Genomic DNA, 13,643 nt, shown 5'->3' with positions numbered 1-13,643 from the left:
TATTTACCACGGAATAGGCTTTGATTCTTTGGATTCTAACCAGCAAGGCCACCTCCGTGTCACTACAACATGTGTTACATTGTTACAATCATGAGGCCAGACCCGTAGATGATCAATCAAAACGGCTATAATGTGCCATAGCTAATCTGAAACATGTAAATTGTGTCTTGTACAAAATAGACCAACGAGAGTTGTTTCAAAACCACACTGTCCTTTTACTTAGCTCGTGCTATTGCCTACAATGTATCTTACCTCGAACTTTGGGGTGTTTAATGCGTGCTTTCCTCTTTCCGAAGCATTCCCCTGTTCGGTCTAACACAAGTTATCGGGACACAAACCGCACCTATCTGTACTAATTGATCTGCAGAGAGAAGTCCAGAAGATCACTTGAGCATCTAATCTTCATATAAAGTCCCCTTCTTCTCAGCGTAATGAATGGCCGCTAGTACTCAATACAGTAGGCCCACTAAATAGTTCGCAGAGCACCTACTTGTTGCTCACGACAACAACTCTCTATTCTTCCGAATCAGTCCACGAAGCATGCATCAGAGGGCGGGCTATACCGTCACTCGGGAGACGAGGTTGAGTTGGAGCTGTGTTCCATTGTCTTCTCTCACCGGTCCAACAAGCTGTCACTCAGCCATCCCTATAATATATCGTTCTGTTTGTGTTGATGTTTTTTTCCCCTGAGATAATGGGGTGGGCGTCGGAATTGTAACGGGTTTCTATCTATGCAAGCCATATTTTGACATGCAGACATTACAGGTGATGAAACAACTGTATATAAAGTTGTCAACTTGGTCATTTTCACATAAACCCTTTTGGCAGCATCAATGCATAAGACTGTAATAGAATATGCTTTGCAACCATAGAGCATTATGTGTTAAAGGAAAACACATAGCATTTTATTAGGCAATAATGTAGGTTACTCCATGTGGGTAAGGTGGACCTCTAGTGGCTATGCGAAGGTACATGATTTACTAATATATCTAACCTATTAATAAATAGGCTCAGCAGCATTGTGATTGATATGGCAATCATGCATTGCTCTGCATGACCAGTAGATCTAGCAGCAGGTCCTAGAATGAGCTCTTTAGCAGCCCGCATGCAAGCTACCCAGTAGCACTCTGGTCCTTTTCCTGGAATCCGAGAGGAGGGCAAACAGAGGCTTAGCTGCTCCCAAGCTGAAACAACACCGTCCACATACACACACGCGCGCACGCACGCACACACACACACATACGCAAGCATGCATGCACGCACGCACAAACACACATGCACACACTACCATTCACTTATGTCCACTTGTGCACAGTGACACACTTCATTCATCCCGGTGGCAGAGAGATGGTGTGAATGCTTTGTGGTCACTCTGAGAATACACCCTAGTTTTATGTCCTCAGGAAGTGTGGCAGTCTGTCAGGAAACATGCGAATGAGGCCCGGTCTCCAGGAACACTGGCCCCCTCTATTTGGACACCTATATGAGATAACTGTTCATGTGAATCCTCCTTGAGACGGCCGTATAGTCATTCCAAACCCAGCCGGGCTGCTACAAGTCATAGCCACAATAACCACATTATAATCATTAGTATATGTTTGGGTTTTGTGAGTTAGAAGAATTTCATTCAGCTGAGACCTGTTCATACCATCCAGGACCATGTAACTGGAAATGGATAACACATCCTCAATGGTTTAGCAGATAATACATGTTATCTGTGTGGACCTGACCTGTGCTGTGTGGTCACTGCATGTAGGTGGGAGTGAGGCTCTCAGTATAGTCAGGGTACTGCTCATTGTTCATATTTGGGGTTTTCATAATGTAGAGACAGGGTTAGGTTTTATAGAACCCTTTTTGCTTCCAGGTAGAACTCTTTTGGGTTCCATGTAGAACCCGCTGTGTAGGGTTCTTCAAAGGGTCCTCCAATGGGGACAGCCGAATAACCCTTTATGATTCTAGATAGCACCTTTTTGTCTAAGAGTGTAGAGTCTCAGGTTAGCGTGCTGTAGTATGATGCAATATGTCATATTATTTTGGTGAATGTGTCTGCTCTTTCTGTCATTTTCTTCCCTTTCTGCCTCCCCCTTTTCCTGCTCCTCCGCCCTCTTCTCCTCCACCGTTCCCCCCCAAAATAAGAGCAGGGTCCCTGGAGTCCATTCTGGTTCCATGGCTACCACGTGTCAGTGGGCTTTGAAGAACTCTAATGTTTTTCTAGACTGCGAATGCTCTGCTGTCTCTTTTCCTCTCTCTCGCCTGGTTCTTCAGTGAGAAACCCAGAGGTTAGATAAATATGAGGCTGGGCGTGAGGAGGTGCAGCTCGGGTTTCTGTCACGCTGGGCTGCTTTGAAACACATTTGTCCAGGGCTGCATCCGGCATGATGCTGGGGTTGGAGTAGCGTGGAGGGAATCACAACAGAGGACGCTGCTACTGTAGGCTGGCTGGGAGGATGGATGGATAGAGAGAGACACAGGGGGCCACTGACCCGTTAGGACACAAATAAGCGACAAGTAGATTCTGTGTTACTGCACCAGTGATTTTAGGTTAGATTACATCTTGATATGGAGTACATGTGTATAAAATTGCATTGTAGTTTTCAATCATCCATTTTATAGTATGATACTTACACAAAGGCAATAATATGTACTTTCAACAGATAGTTAAGAAAAACATCTTACTGAAATCCACTGCATATGACCTTCACCAGGCAGGAGACCTACAGGGAAGGAACTCCCGTGATATGTGTTACAGAGATTCCTGCCAAGACCAATAGGCAGTAATGACTGAGGTTGACAGACAGAGGTAATAAAACGTCTAAATGTAGTTTCTCTAATCCTGCAGGAGCTCCAATGTGGGTTCATTTACAATATGCTGACCCTAACAACAATGAGATTCATTCCCCTGGAATCTTTTAGCTTCAGCATTACTTTGACCACACTTGATCGATCGCTAGGATTTTGCATGACCTGGAAGTGGTAATCCTCTCAAGCCAATGCATATGAGGTATTTCTAAGCAATAGAAATACATCAAGTTTTGGACATTGCAAAGTAGATATACTGTATGTCAAATTAAATGAAAATGTGTTTATCCCGACAGTGCGGGCATTACCAGTGAAAGAATACTGCTTCATTTATCAAGTAGAGGGCACTGTTGGCATAGTAATTCAAACAAATTTACAATGGATGTTTTGGCTGAATGAACAAAGGACAATTTAAAAACCACAATGTATCTTTTGGCTTGCCACATCACATTTTTTTATTGCTTCTATTCAAGTGATCAACCCATGATCAATTCATCTAATATAGTTTGTTGCTGCAATACTGTAAAAGGGCCTACACAAGACTGCACACATTTCATATTTGTGTGTAAAAGGCAGCATACACCTTAAGTTAATGAAGTGAATCTGTTCTCAAACAACAGCCTTTCTATGTAACTTATTCTGATAACACTTGACATTACAGGATAGTGGCTATTACATGGTAATAAACAGGAAACCAGTTGAAATTGGCCCAAGAATCAGAATAAAAAATGTACAAGATAAGGGGTGTGCCACAAACATTTCCATATATTTTCATTCTTTAGTATGGTGGTGGTGTGTGGGGTGGAATGTCTGCCCATGCTGCATAAAATATGAAAGATGACTGCTGCAAGCTGCGCTCTGAAATAATGCATGACAGACTCCAGCCTAGACAGGCAGCAGCTAGTGTGTAATGTCACGTCGATATTGGTAGATTATTTAGCTGTGAACTGCATGCAGTCAGAGACAATGGGTTTCTGGAGGTGGTGACACAACAAAACATGGGTTTGTCCGCTAGAACAACAGTTAGCTAATACAGATGTATTTATTTTTCATTTGCACAATACCATTTTCAGATTAGTTGAAAATATAAGTGTGCTGACAGAAGTGTGAATGGTTTAGGTTGGATTCTGTTTGTTCCCATACAGCAGGGTTTGCTCTGTAGGGGCAGGTTGCCTGGCTACCTAACATACGATACATACAGCCCCTCCAGTCATGAGTTAGAGGCAGGCTGGCGGTGGGTCTATAGTCTGATCCAGCTAGTGGATAGTGCTGATTGTGCTGGTTCCTGGCTGTGAGTGGGTGTTGCAGGGAGCCTGACAAGATATATGGAGGGAGTCTGCTCTGCACTCCTCCACTCCTGGGGAAAGGCCTCCACTATCTGATTAGCATTCAGCTAGTACCCAGACTGCATCAAGAAACTCTGCTGCTCCACACACCACACCATACTCCCTCCCTTACACCTCTCTCTCTCTCGGCCCGCTCTCTCTCTGTCTTGCTCCCTCTCTCTCTTGTTCTCTCTTGTTCTCTCTTGCACTTCCGCTCTCTTGCGCTCTCTCTCTCTCTCTCTCTCTCTATCTCTCTGCATCATTCTGCTGGACTGGGAGGACCCTCCAATACAAAGGGAATGCCGTGCAGGGGTCCTCCGGTCTCCAGGATGAAGGTAAACAAAATTCCATCTTCCTACAACTTGGCTGAACTCAGAGATTATTGTAGGGTTTTTTAAAAAGCAAATCTATACTTGTTGGTCTCACTGGGTTCTGCATGCTGATTTTACCGAGGATCCTCATCACATAACTGCTGTGGGAATATCAGTGTACTTATATGGAAAACATGCTACAGCATAATACAGTGTCTTTGAAGATTTCCCTCTTGTCCTGTTAGTCTATTAGCATTACTGAATGACTTAACACTGACTCCCCAGAAAGATAATGTGATAAATTGATAGGTGAACAGGTGTTTATATACATATGTTGATGTATTGTTAGTTTTTAATGAAATTATACATAAAGACAGTGCTGTTACAGTTGATCATGAGATGAGCAATTCCCTACTTAGACCGTCGAAAGGTGGGGCATCACCTGTAGCTTATTGCAACTTTTGATTTGTTACTATTCTCTGTTGTATTCTAATTCTATTTTTGAATCGTCCTTTTTTTCAGTCTTGCAAAGCTCTCCATCTAGTTGTGGTGTTGGTTGTGCTCTGATGCAGTAGGGTTGGGGTTGCATTATTTCAGCATTTCATGAATCTTGATTTATTTTTAATTTTTTTTATTTTCACATTATAACATTACCATCTCATGATTGTGGAAATACTTAGATTAAAACAGTGTGAAGTTTCTTTGCCACTTTCTCTAAACATTTCGAGGTGTCTGAAGATAATATTTATTGAAAGAAGTGTGGTAGCCTTGAGATTATAATGACGTTTGTGATTAGAGCCTTCATTTCCTCAGCGCATCCACAATTTCCCATTTATTCAAAGGAAAATTAATGAAGCATATCCATTTTTCAGAAGGAAATATTCCATCCACAGCCCACTATTCTGACAAAGGGTGTGGACATGGATTGATGATACCCACTTGGAAATACAAAACTAATACAAATATACAATTAATTTGTTCCCAAGACAGTTGTTTTTCTAGAGTTAATTGGGAGAGCTGTCTATTGAGTTCCAGCCCGCCCTCCCTCCCTGTTCTCTGCAGACGTTGGCCCAGGTGTAACTATGATGCCATTACCCGTGGTCTAGGTCAGTCAGTACAAGGTAATTCATCAGAGTAATGAGGGTTGAAGGCTAAGACGGGGACACAGAAGGCACTGACACTACAGGGGAGCTAACACGACTCATAGATACGCAGCACATCATTATCATAGCTTTCATTACTCACACACGCCCCATAACATCACCAGGGATATGGCCTTGTATAATTATAGGGATTACCAATCAAGAACAGGGCAAGAGCTGCAGGCACTGGTGGTGCATCCTTACATCCCATTAGTGATGAAGGGTTATGCTCTCAGGATGCCTAGCGCAGTGAATACGCCAAGTGTACAAAACATGCTCTTTCCATGACATGGACTGACCAGGTGAATCGAGGTAAAAAGCTATGATCCCTTATTGTTGTCACTTGTTAAATCTACTTCAATCAATGTAGATGAAGGGGAGGAGACAGGTTAAAGAAGGATTGTTATGCCTTGGACAATTGAGACATGGATTGTGTATATGTGCCATTCAGAGGGTGAATGGGCAAGACAAAATATGTAAGTGTCTTTGAACAGGGTATTTAGATGTAACCTTTATTTAACTGGGCAAGTCAGTTCAGAACAAATTCTTATTTACAATGACGGCCTACCAAGGAACAGTGGGTTAACTGCCTTGTTCAGCGGCAGAACGATAGATTTGAACTTGTCAGCTCGGGGATTCAATGCAGCAACCTTTCGGTTACTGGCCCAACACTCTAACCACTAGACACCCTGGGTATGATAGCAGGTGTCAAGAACTGCAGCGCTGCTGGGTTTTTAACGCTAAACAGTTTCCCCTGTGTATCAAGAAGGGTCCACCATCCAAAGGACATCCAGCCAACTTGATACAACTTTGGGAAGCATTGGAGTCAACATGGGCCAGCATCCCTGTGGAACGCTTTCGATACCTTGTAGAGTCCATGTCCTGCCTGACGAATTGAGGCTGTTCTGAAGGCAAAAGGGCGTAGGGGAGTGCAATTCAATATTAGGAAGGTGTTCAAATGAAATCAAATGTTATTGGTCACGTACACATGGTTAGCAGAAGTTAATGTGAGTGTAGCGAAATGCTTGTGCTTCTAGTTCCGACAGTGCAGCAATATCTAACAAGTAATCTAACAATTGCACAACAACTACCTAATACACACAAATCTAAGTAAAGGAATGGAATAAGAATATAAACATATAAATATATGGATGAGCAATAACCGAGCGGCATAGGCAAGATGCAATAGGTGGTATAAAGTACAGTATATATATGTGGGATGTCTAATGCAAGATATGTAAACATTATTAAAGTGACTGGTGGTCCATTTATTAAAGTGGCCAGTGATTTCAGGTCTGTGTGTAGGCAGCAGCCTCTCTGTGCTAGTGATGCCTGTTTAACAGTCTGATGGCCTTGAGAGAGAAGCTGTTTTTCAGTCTCTCGGTCCCAGCTTTGATGCTTTGTTCCTCATGTTTGGTATGCTCAATGTATATCAGAGTAACGCTATAACAAGATCCTAGTGACATGGGCACGATTCAAAATAGTTTTTTGACGTGGTTTTGATATTGATATAAGACTGTTTCTCCTAACATGTTTCAGAAGGACGTTTGGTACTGTACTAGTAGTATTTGACAAGCATGACATAATATGTATTAGGAAGAGCTGCCATTGTACTATATCAAAGATTACTTATACATTACTTAAACATGTAGTGGTTGAAGATAAATGACTGCGGGTGTCCTTTACTGTGTAGCCATTGCAGTGAATGCAGTGGGTGATGTCATACATTTGACTGCCACAGTGCCTTTCAACTGTGTAAAGAGCAGGAGAATAGACACTCCGCCCCCACACCTCGACACCTGGCTTCCATCATGGATGCCAGACAGGTAGCTGAGTTGTTCCACCAATTCGGTGCCTTTTGAGATGTGTAACTTGGTGGGGGAAAAACGTTTGGCTTCACCTAATTTTAACATTCCGTCACAAAGAGCACGTTTAACATAATAAAAAACAAGCTATCCCATCTCAAGAGGTTAAATAAACAAACGACTATAGTAAGTGCCTATTAAGTGCCAAATAAAGTAACAGGGTTGATCATAACAACCGTAAAAATATTTTTAAAGGAATGTTTTCACCATATTAAAATGAGAGTTCAGTTATCGTAACAGGGTTGACCTTAAGGATCTGCCCCTTTTTTTCAATTTTCACCTAAAATTACATACCCAAATCTAACTGCCTGTAGATCAGGACCAGGATATGCATATTCTTGATACCATTTGAAAGGAAACACTTTGAAGTTTGTGAAAATGTGAAATGAATGTAGGAGAATATAACACATTAGATCTGGTAGAAGATAATACAAAGAAAACAGCATGCATTTTTTGTACTTTGTACCACAACGTATTATTCCAGCCTGGGTGCAATTTAGATGTTGACCACTAGATGGCAGCAGTGTATGTGCAACGTTTTTAGACTGATCCAATGAACCATTGCATATATGTTCAAAATATTGTATCAAGACTGCCCTAATATGCCTAATTCGTTTATTTGAGTCATATATTATGTTAGCTTATCCGTCCCGTGGGTGGGGGACCGATTCTGTAGAGGTTAACATTTGTTTATTTTTAAATTTGAACCTTTTTTACCTTTACCTGAATGAGAGACAGTAAATGAATCACTAATCACATTAAATAAATAATAATCTTCAGAAATTACTTTGTCAAAGCAACAACATAAGTGGAGCTTTACAATGATGGGGAAAACTTTGAGAAATATTGGGGTTACATTTTCCTGGAAGTCACAGTGGATGCACGGGGGGAAATGTCAAAATGCTGAATCTTGGCTCTTTAGCAAGTCTTTATTCATCTAAAAAATCTGCTTTATTGAATTCTCCATGTGATTTATATTAAAGGGCACTTAATTGAATATAACAGGGTTTTAAAATGCATATTGGTGCACATTTTCTGCTTAAAATATTAAAGGGACGCAAAGAGGCACTCATTTCGTGGAATGACCCAGCTCTCTGTTATCCTTTGTTCTCCTTTAGGCTTTTTAAGCATCCCCCTCTATTCCCTGGGCTAGATCAAGGGGAGGCAGACACAAGCCCTGATAATTATTTTTGTGGTCTGCAGAGAGGGTTATGAACCAGGAAAATTATTCAAAGTTAGGTAAGGTAATTAATTGTGTTCTAACAGAGAAACACTATTAGCATAGTGTAGGATATGTAATCTAAATTGGCTGCACTGCGTTTGGTGGTCATCGTTTATTCGCGGATATTAATGAACTTGTGTTAATTAATGATAAATACTGTGGTGGGTGTTAATTATCCTGTGTTCAGGGGTTGATGCCAAATGAGCCTGTGTTGTCTGGTAACTGCCATCTGTTTGTAGGTAATTATCATATGTTGGGAAGGAGGTACAGTGCCACTGTGTGAGTGTGTTCTACAGCCCACGGTAGTAAAGCATACGTTATCCCTGTTTAGCGGCGGTTGATCCAGGAGAGATGACAGGCTCAGCAGAAAAATGGAGAGACACTCCTCTGGGTCCAGGCTGATTTATGAGAGAGAAAGGGAGGGAAAGAGAGAGCCAGAGGGCCCATCCATCCCATTCTTCCAGGGCCCTCCCTTACAGTGCACAACCAGTCACTGATAGAGGGAGCTGAGAGGTACCATCACTCAAGCAATGCAGCATTTTCTCATCTGCATATAAACGCATATAAACGCATGGGAAAGTCCTGAGGTGGTTGGTGGGATGTGGATGTGTTATGTTCACTATATCTTACACAGGCAGTTATTGTTGTTTGTCCCCCTTGAGCCACGGTAGCAACATCTCGCCCTCAAAATAGTCCGAACGAATCAAGTTCATTAATGGAGATACATCAAGAAATCTGTAATGGAGAGGTCTTAGTTGCGCAATTTTCGATTTAGGTAAGGTGTTTGTTTTTTCTCCAGTATTTCGCAAGTAAAAAAATGTGCATGAAAAGGAGTAATTCACTGCAGACAGTTGTGTGTCAGCTGCTGCCGCGCAGGACTGATTTCTGAGAACACGTCTACAACTTCATCAGCAAGCTGTCAGAACATGATAAATAAAGCAGAAGCTATATACACTGTTTATCAGTAACAAAAACACCTGGCTTGGTAAGCTCCATCTCTGTGTTTGACAACGTAGCTAGCAGGCACATTGAGCAAGCAGGCCATGTTAGCTAAATCAGTTTTTTAAGTCACTGGCAAGTGCTAAAGTGTTTTTACAACTTTCTCACCATATTTTACTGGTGTGTGTCTGTTTGGCAGTATTTCATGTTAATCATATCACAAAGCAGGTTGTGGTGGGACACAAGATGCTCGCCAATGGGTTTTGAATTTTGGAATATTGACAAGTTGCAGTTGGGGTACAAGTGTGCATTGTCAAAAATGGTATTTTGCCCAAAACAGTGGCAGACTGGTGTGATCCCTATCAAACACATAATCAAGTGGCCACTCCATAAAGGGCTTAGGGGCCAAGTGTTCTTTCAACAAAACATTGGCAACGTGTTGTCTTACGTAAACAAGTACGAGGCGCTGCGGAATGTGGGCTGGTCTGTCTCACTGTCTGTAGGTTCTGCCGTACGATTGGAATAGAACACAATCAGTGCAGCGGTTTCTCACATAGGTGTTAACACTCCATGTTAGTGGGCCTGATGGTAACCAAAACCCAACCCTCAAATATCCAATACCTTTAGGAACAGCTTCCACAAATCCCGCAAATATCAATTTAGGAAGATACTGACTTTATGGCCCAAATTTGTCTAATTACACATTGTAGTCCATTTTTACGATAGAATAAATGTTTCTGACTATCGATGAAACATATGCCGTTTTCAACCAGAGAATTTGCTTTTTTAGTTCAGCTGCCCTTTAATGAAATGCAGCCGCACTGATATAATCAAAGTGGTTATGCATACAAAGGAGGTTGGATGGCCACTGGAGAAATATAAACCAGCCAGGGCTTATGATTTGAACTCAACAAAATCACATCACTGACAATAATAAAACACAGCTTTATTCCACGAGCCTAGTGGAACCCCTAGCTCTATCTACTTCAGAGAGCCTCCTCCCTGAACCTCAAACACACACACGGGGTCAGTTGGAATCAAAGCTTATCGATCCTGTGTCGACGGTTACAACAACTGGACGCTTCAGTTATGCATACCGATGTCACCAAACCTTCGCAGTGCAAGGATTCTAATGGTGTGTGTAGTTCCTTTAAGTCTTAGACAGATATGAATGGGATTGGTGAGTGGATGAGGATAAGTGGTACCATGGTAATGGTCAGTGATGATGAAGACAGATAGTCTATGACCTATATTTAGTTGATGATGGTTCTTCTGCCTGACTGACTATTTGTGGGAGTAATCCTCTTTTGAGCAGAATTATATGGCATGGGGATTAGGTATCTTTCCCCCCTGTTCTGTGTGGGTCATCTACTCTCCAAAATGTTCTAGCAGACAGCAGCAGGACAGACCAACTGGTCCTCTCCAGGGGTGGGCCCTCCTGCCTGGCCACAGGGAGGGGCTTAGGGGGAATCATCCACGTCACAGCTGTGCAGTTAGGGCAGACGTCCATTTTAGGACTATAGCAGAAATCCTACTACACCATTTGAGAAGCATATACATATTTCATCGTAAACAGTTATTATAGAGGGGTTGTATGCTGATTGAAAAAGAGCGCCACCTATTGGCGGTGGACTCTGATAGAGGTGCCGGTTTAGATACAGTTGAAGTCGGAAGTTTACATACACTTAGGTTGAAGTCATTAAAACAAGTTTTTCAACCAATCCACAAATTTCTTGTTAACAAACTAAAGTTTTGGGAAGTCAGTTAGGACATCTACTTTGTGCATGACACAAGTAATTCTTTCAATGATAGTTTACAGACAAATTATTTCACTTATAATTCATTGTATCACAATTCCAGTGGGTCAGAAGTTTACATACACTAAGTTGACTGTGCCTTTAAACAGCTTGGAAAATTCCAGAAAATTATGTCATGGCTTTAGAAGCTTCTGATAGGCTAATTGCCATCACTTGAGTCCGTTGGAGGTGTACCTGTGGATGTATTTGAAGGCCTACCTTCACACTCAGTGCCTCTTTAGGAAAATCAAAAGAAATCAGCCAAGACCTCAGAAAACAAATTGTAGACATCCACGTGTCTGGTTCATCCTAGGGAGACATTTTTAAACGCCTGAAGGTACCACATTCATCTGTACAAACAATAGTACGCAAGTATAAACACCATGGGATCACGCAGCCGTCATACCGCTCAGGAAGGAGACACATTCTGTCTCCTAGAGATGAACGTACTTTGGTGCTAAAAGTGCAAATCAATCCCAGAACAACAGCAAAGGACCTTGTGAAGATGCTGGAGGAAACAGGTACTAAAGTATCTATATCCACAATAAAATGAGTCCTATATCAACATAACCTGAAAGGCCACTCAGCAAGGAAGAAGCCGCTGCTCCAAAACCACCATAAAAAAGCCAGTCTATGGTTTGCAACTGCACATGGGGACAAAGATCTGACTTTTTGGATAAATGTCCTCTGGCGTGATGAAACAAAAATAGAACTGTTTGGCCATAATGACCATTGTTATTGTTACGAATCTCTTTTGGCCCGACAGTCTAGGGGGGATGGTAGTGAGACCCGTAACATAACTCATGTAAATTATAATAGTGACAAAGTAAAAGTGAACGAAATAACCACGACAGCCGAAATAATACCGTCAAACTCAGGGTTTATTATAAACACACGGTAATGGGGGGGGGAGCAGGAAAAGGGGCTGAGCTGGACCCAAGGAAAGAAACAAATATGCAAAAACACCCCTAAGCTAGGCTAGCCTATTTCAACAACAGCTAACTAACTAACCAAAAATACAGTGGGTGGTCCGCCCAGTTCTAACTAGTGTGTTTTAACAAAGTTTACCTACGGGTAGTGTATGCCCATGGGCGACTTGTCTTGGTTTCCCCTTTTTCCCACCAGCAAACACCATAAACAAAAACAATACTCACAGGAGATGACAAAGTGATTTGGAGGTGCTCAAACAAAAGAAGAGGTTAATTATTACACAAAGAGCGAGATCTACATACATGGCATTTACAAAGAGATTGTGCTACTGAAATCTATCAAGAGCAGAGATCTACCAACATGTCATTACAAAGATTGAGCTCTCCTGAAATCTACAAAGAACAGCTATCTACCAACATGGCATTGCAAAGATTGAGCTCTCCTGAAATCTACAAAGAACAGCTATCTACCAACATGGCATTACAAAGATTGAGCTACCCTGAAATCTACAAAGAACAGCTATCTACCAACATGGCATTACAAAGAGATTGAGCTCCTGAACAAACAAATGATGGGGTTTTTAAACCATGGGGAAGGAACTGTGATAGGGTAGGAAACAGGAGGAGGTGTGTCTTCTGATTGATGGGTTGATTGTTGACTGATTGGGGAGTGATGATTTTCACCTGTGAGGGGAGACGGAGAGAAAAGAAACACACACAGGATACACACACACACAGGATAATGGTATCCGTAACACTCCCACCCTTAAAAGAGCAACCCTAGGGGGGGATTGCGATCACAGTATTACAATTAATACTCACAAGATCAACAATAAAGTCAACCTTACAAAACATACAAAAATCATTACACACGAGACAAAGCATCTGCCAACACATTATCTGACCCCTTTTTGTGGCGGATCTCCAAATTATAATTTTGTACAATCAGCGCCCAACGCATAAGGCGCTGGTTCTGGTTGTACATTCGGTGGAGAAAAACTAAGGGGTTATGGTCAGTATACACAATCACTGGTAGGGCACTGGAACCAATGTATACTTCGAAGTATTGCAGAGCCAACAACAAAGCAAGAGCTTCTTGTTCTATTGTCGCATAGTTTGTTTGACATTTATTAAATTTACGTGAAAAATAACAAACGGGATGATCTACTCCACTCTTGTCCTGCTGCAGTAGAACAGCACCAGCACCTCTGGCACTAGCATCTACCTCAAGCTTGAACGGTTGTTCAAAATCCGGAGCAGCAAGTACAGGGGTACTACATAAGAGTGCTTTCGCAGATTCAAAAGCGCTCTTACA

General features: G+C 41.9%; 2 protein-coding genes across 11 annotated transcripts in view; one reads left to right on the top strand and one right to left on the bottom strand.

The window, feature by feature from the left end:
- Positions 1-532, bottom strand: part of LOC139370481 (A-kinase anchoring protein 13) — a 96,772-nt gene extending 96,240 nt beyond the window's left edge. For 9 of the 10 annotated variants that reach the window (XM_071109985.1, XM_071110003.1, XM_071110011.1 and 6 more), the window contains exon 1: positions 253-512. The gene's annotated coding sequence lies outside the window, so the exon portion shown is untranslated. Of the gene's footprint in view, positions 1-252 lie in introns of all 10 variants that reach the window. The other variant, XM_071110043.1, reaches the window with a different exon arrangement.
- A 3,882-nt stretch (positions 533-4,414) lies between these two features.
- LOC139370466 (synaptic vesicle glycoprotein 2Bb) overlaps positions 4,415-13,643 on the top strand; it is a 57,953-nt gene continuing 48,724 nt past the window's right edge. Inside the window, exon 1 of the mRNA XM_071109973.1 lies at positions 4,415-4,459. The gene's annotated coding sequence lies outside the window, so the exon portion shown is untranslated. The remainder of the gene's footprint in view (positions 4,460-13,643) is intronic.

The sequence above is a fragment of the Oncorhynchus clarkii genome, chromosome 2 (assembly GCF_045791955.1).
Source record: "Oncorhynchus clarkii lewisi isolate Uvic-CL-2024 chromosome 2, UVic_Ocla_1.0, whole genome shotgun sequence".
NCBI lineage: Eukaryota > Metazoa > Chordata > Actinopteri > Salmoniformes > Salmonidae > Oncorhynchus > Oncorhynchus clarkii.
The sequence above is the reverse complement of the archived record's forward strand: the minus strand, read 5'-3'. Positions and strand labels throughout refer to the sequence as shown.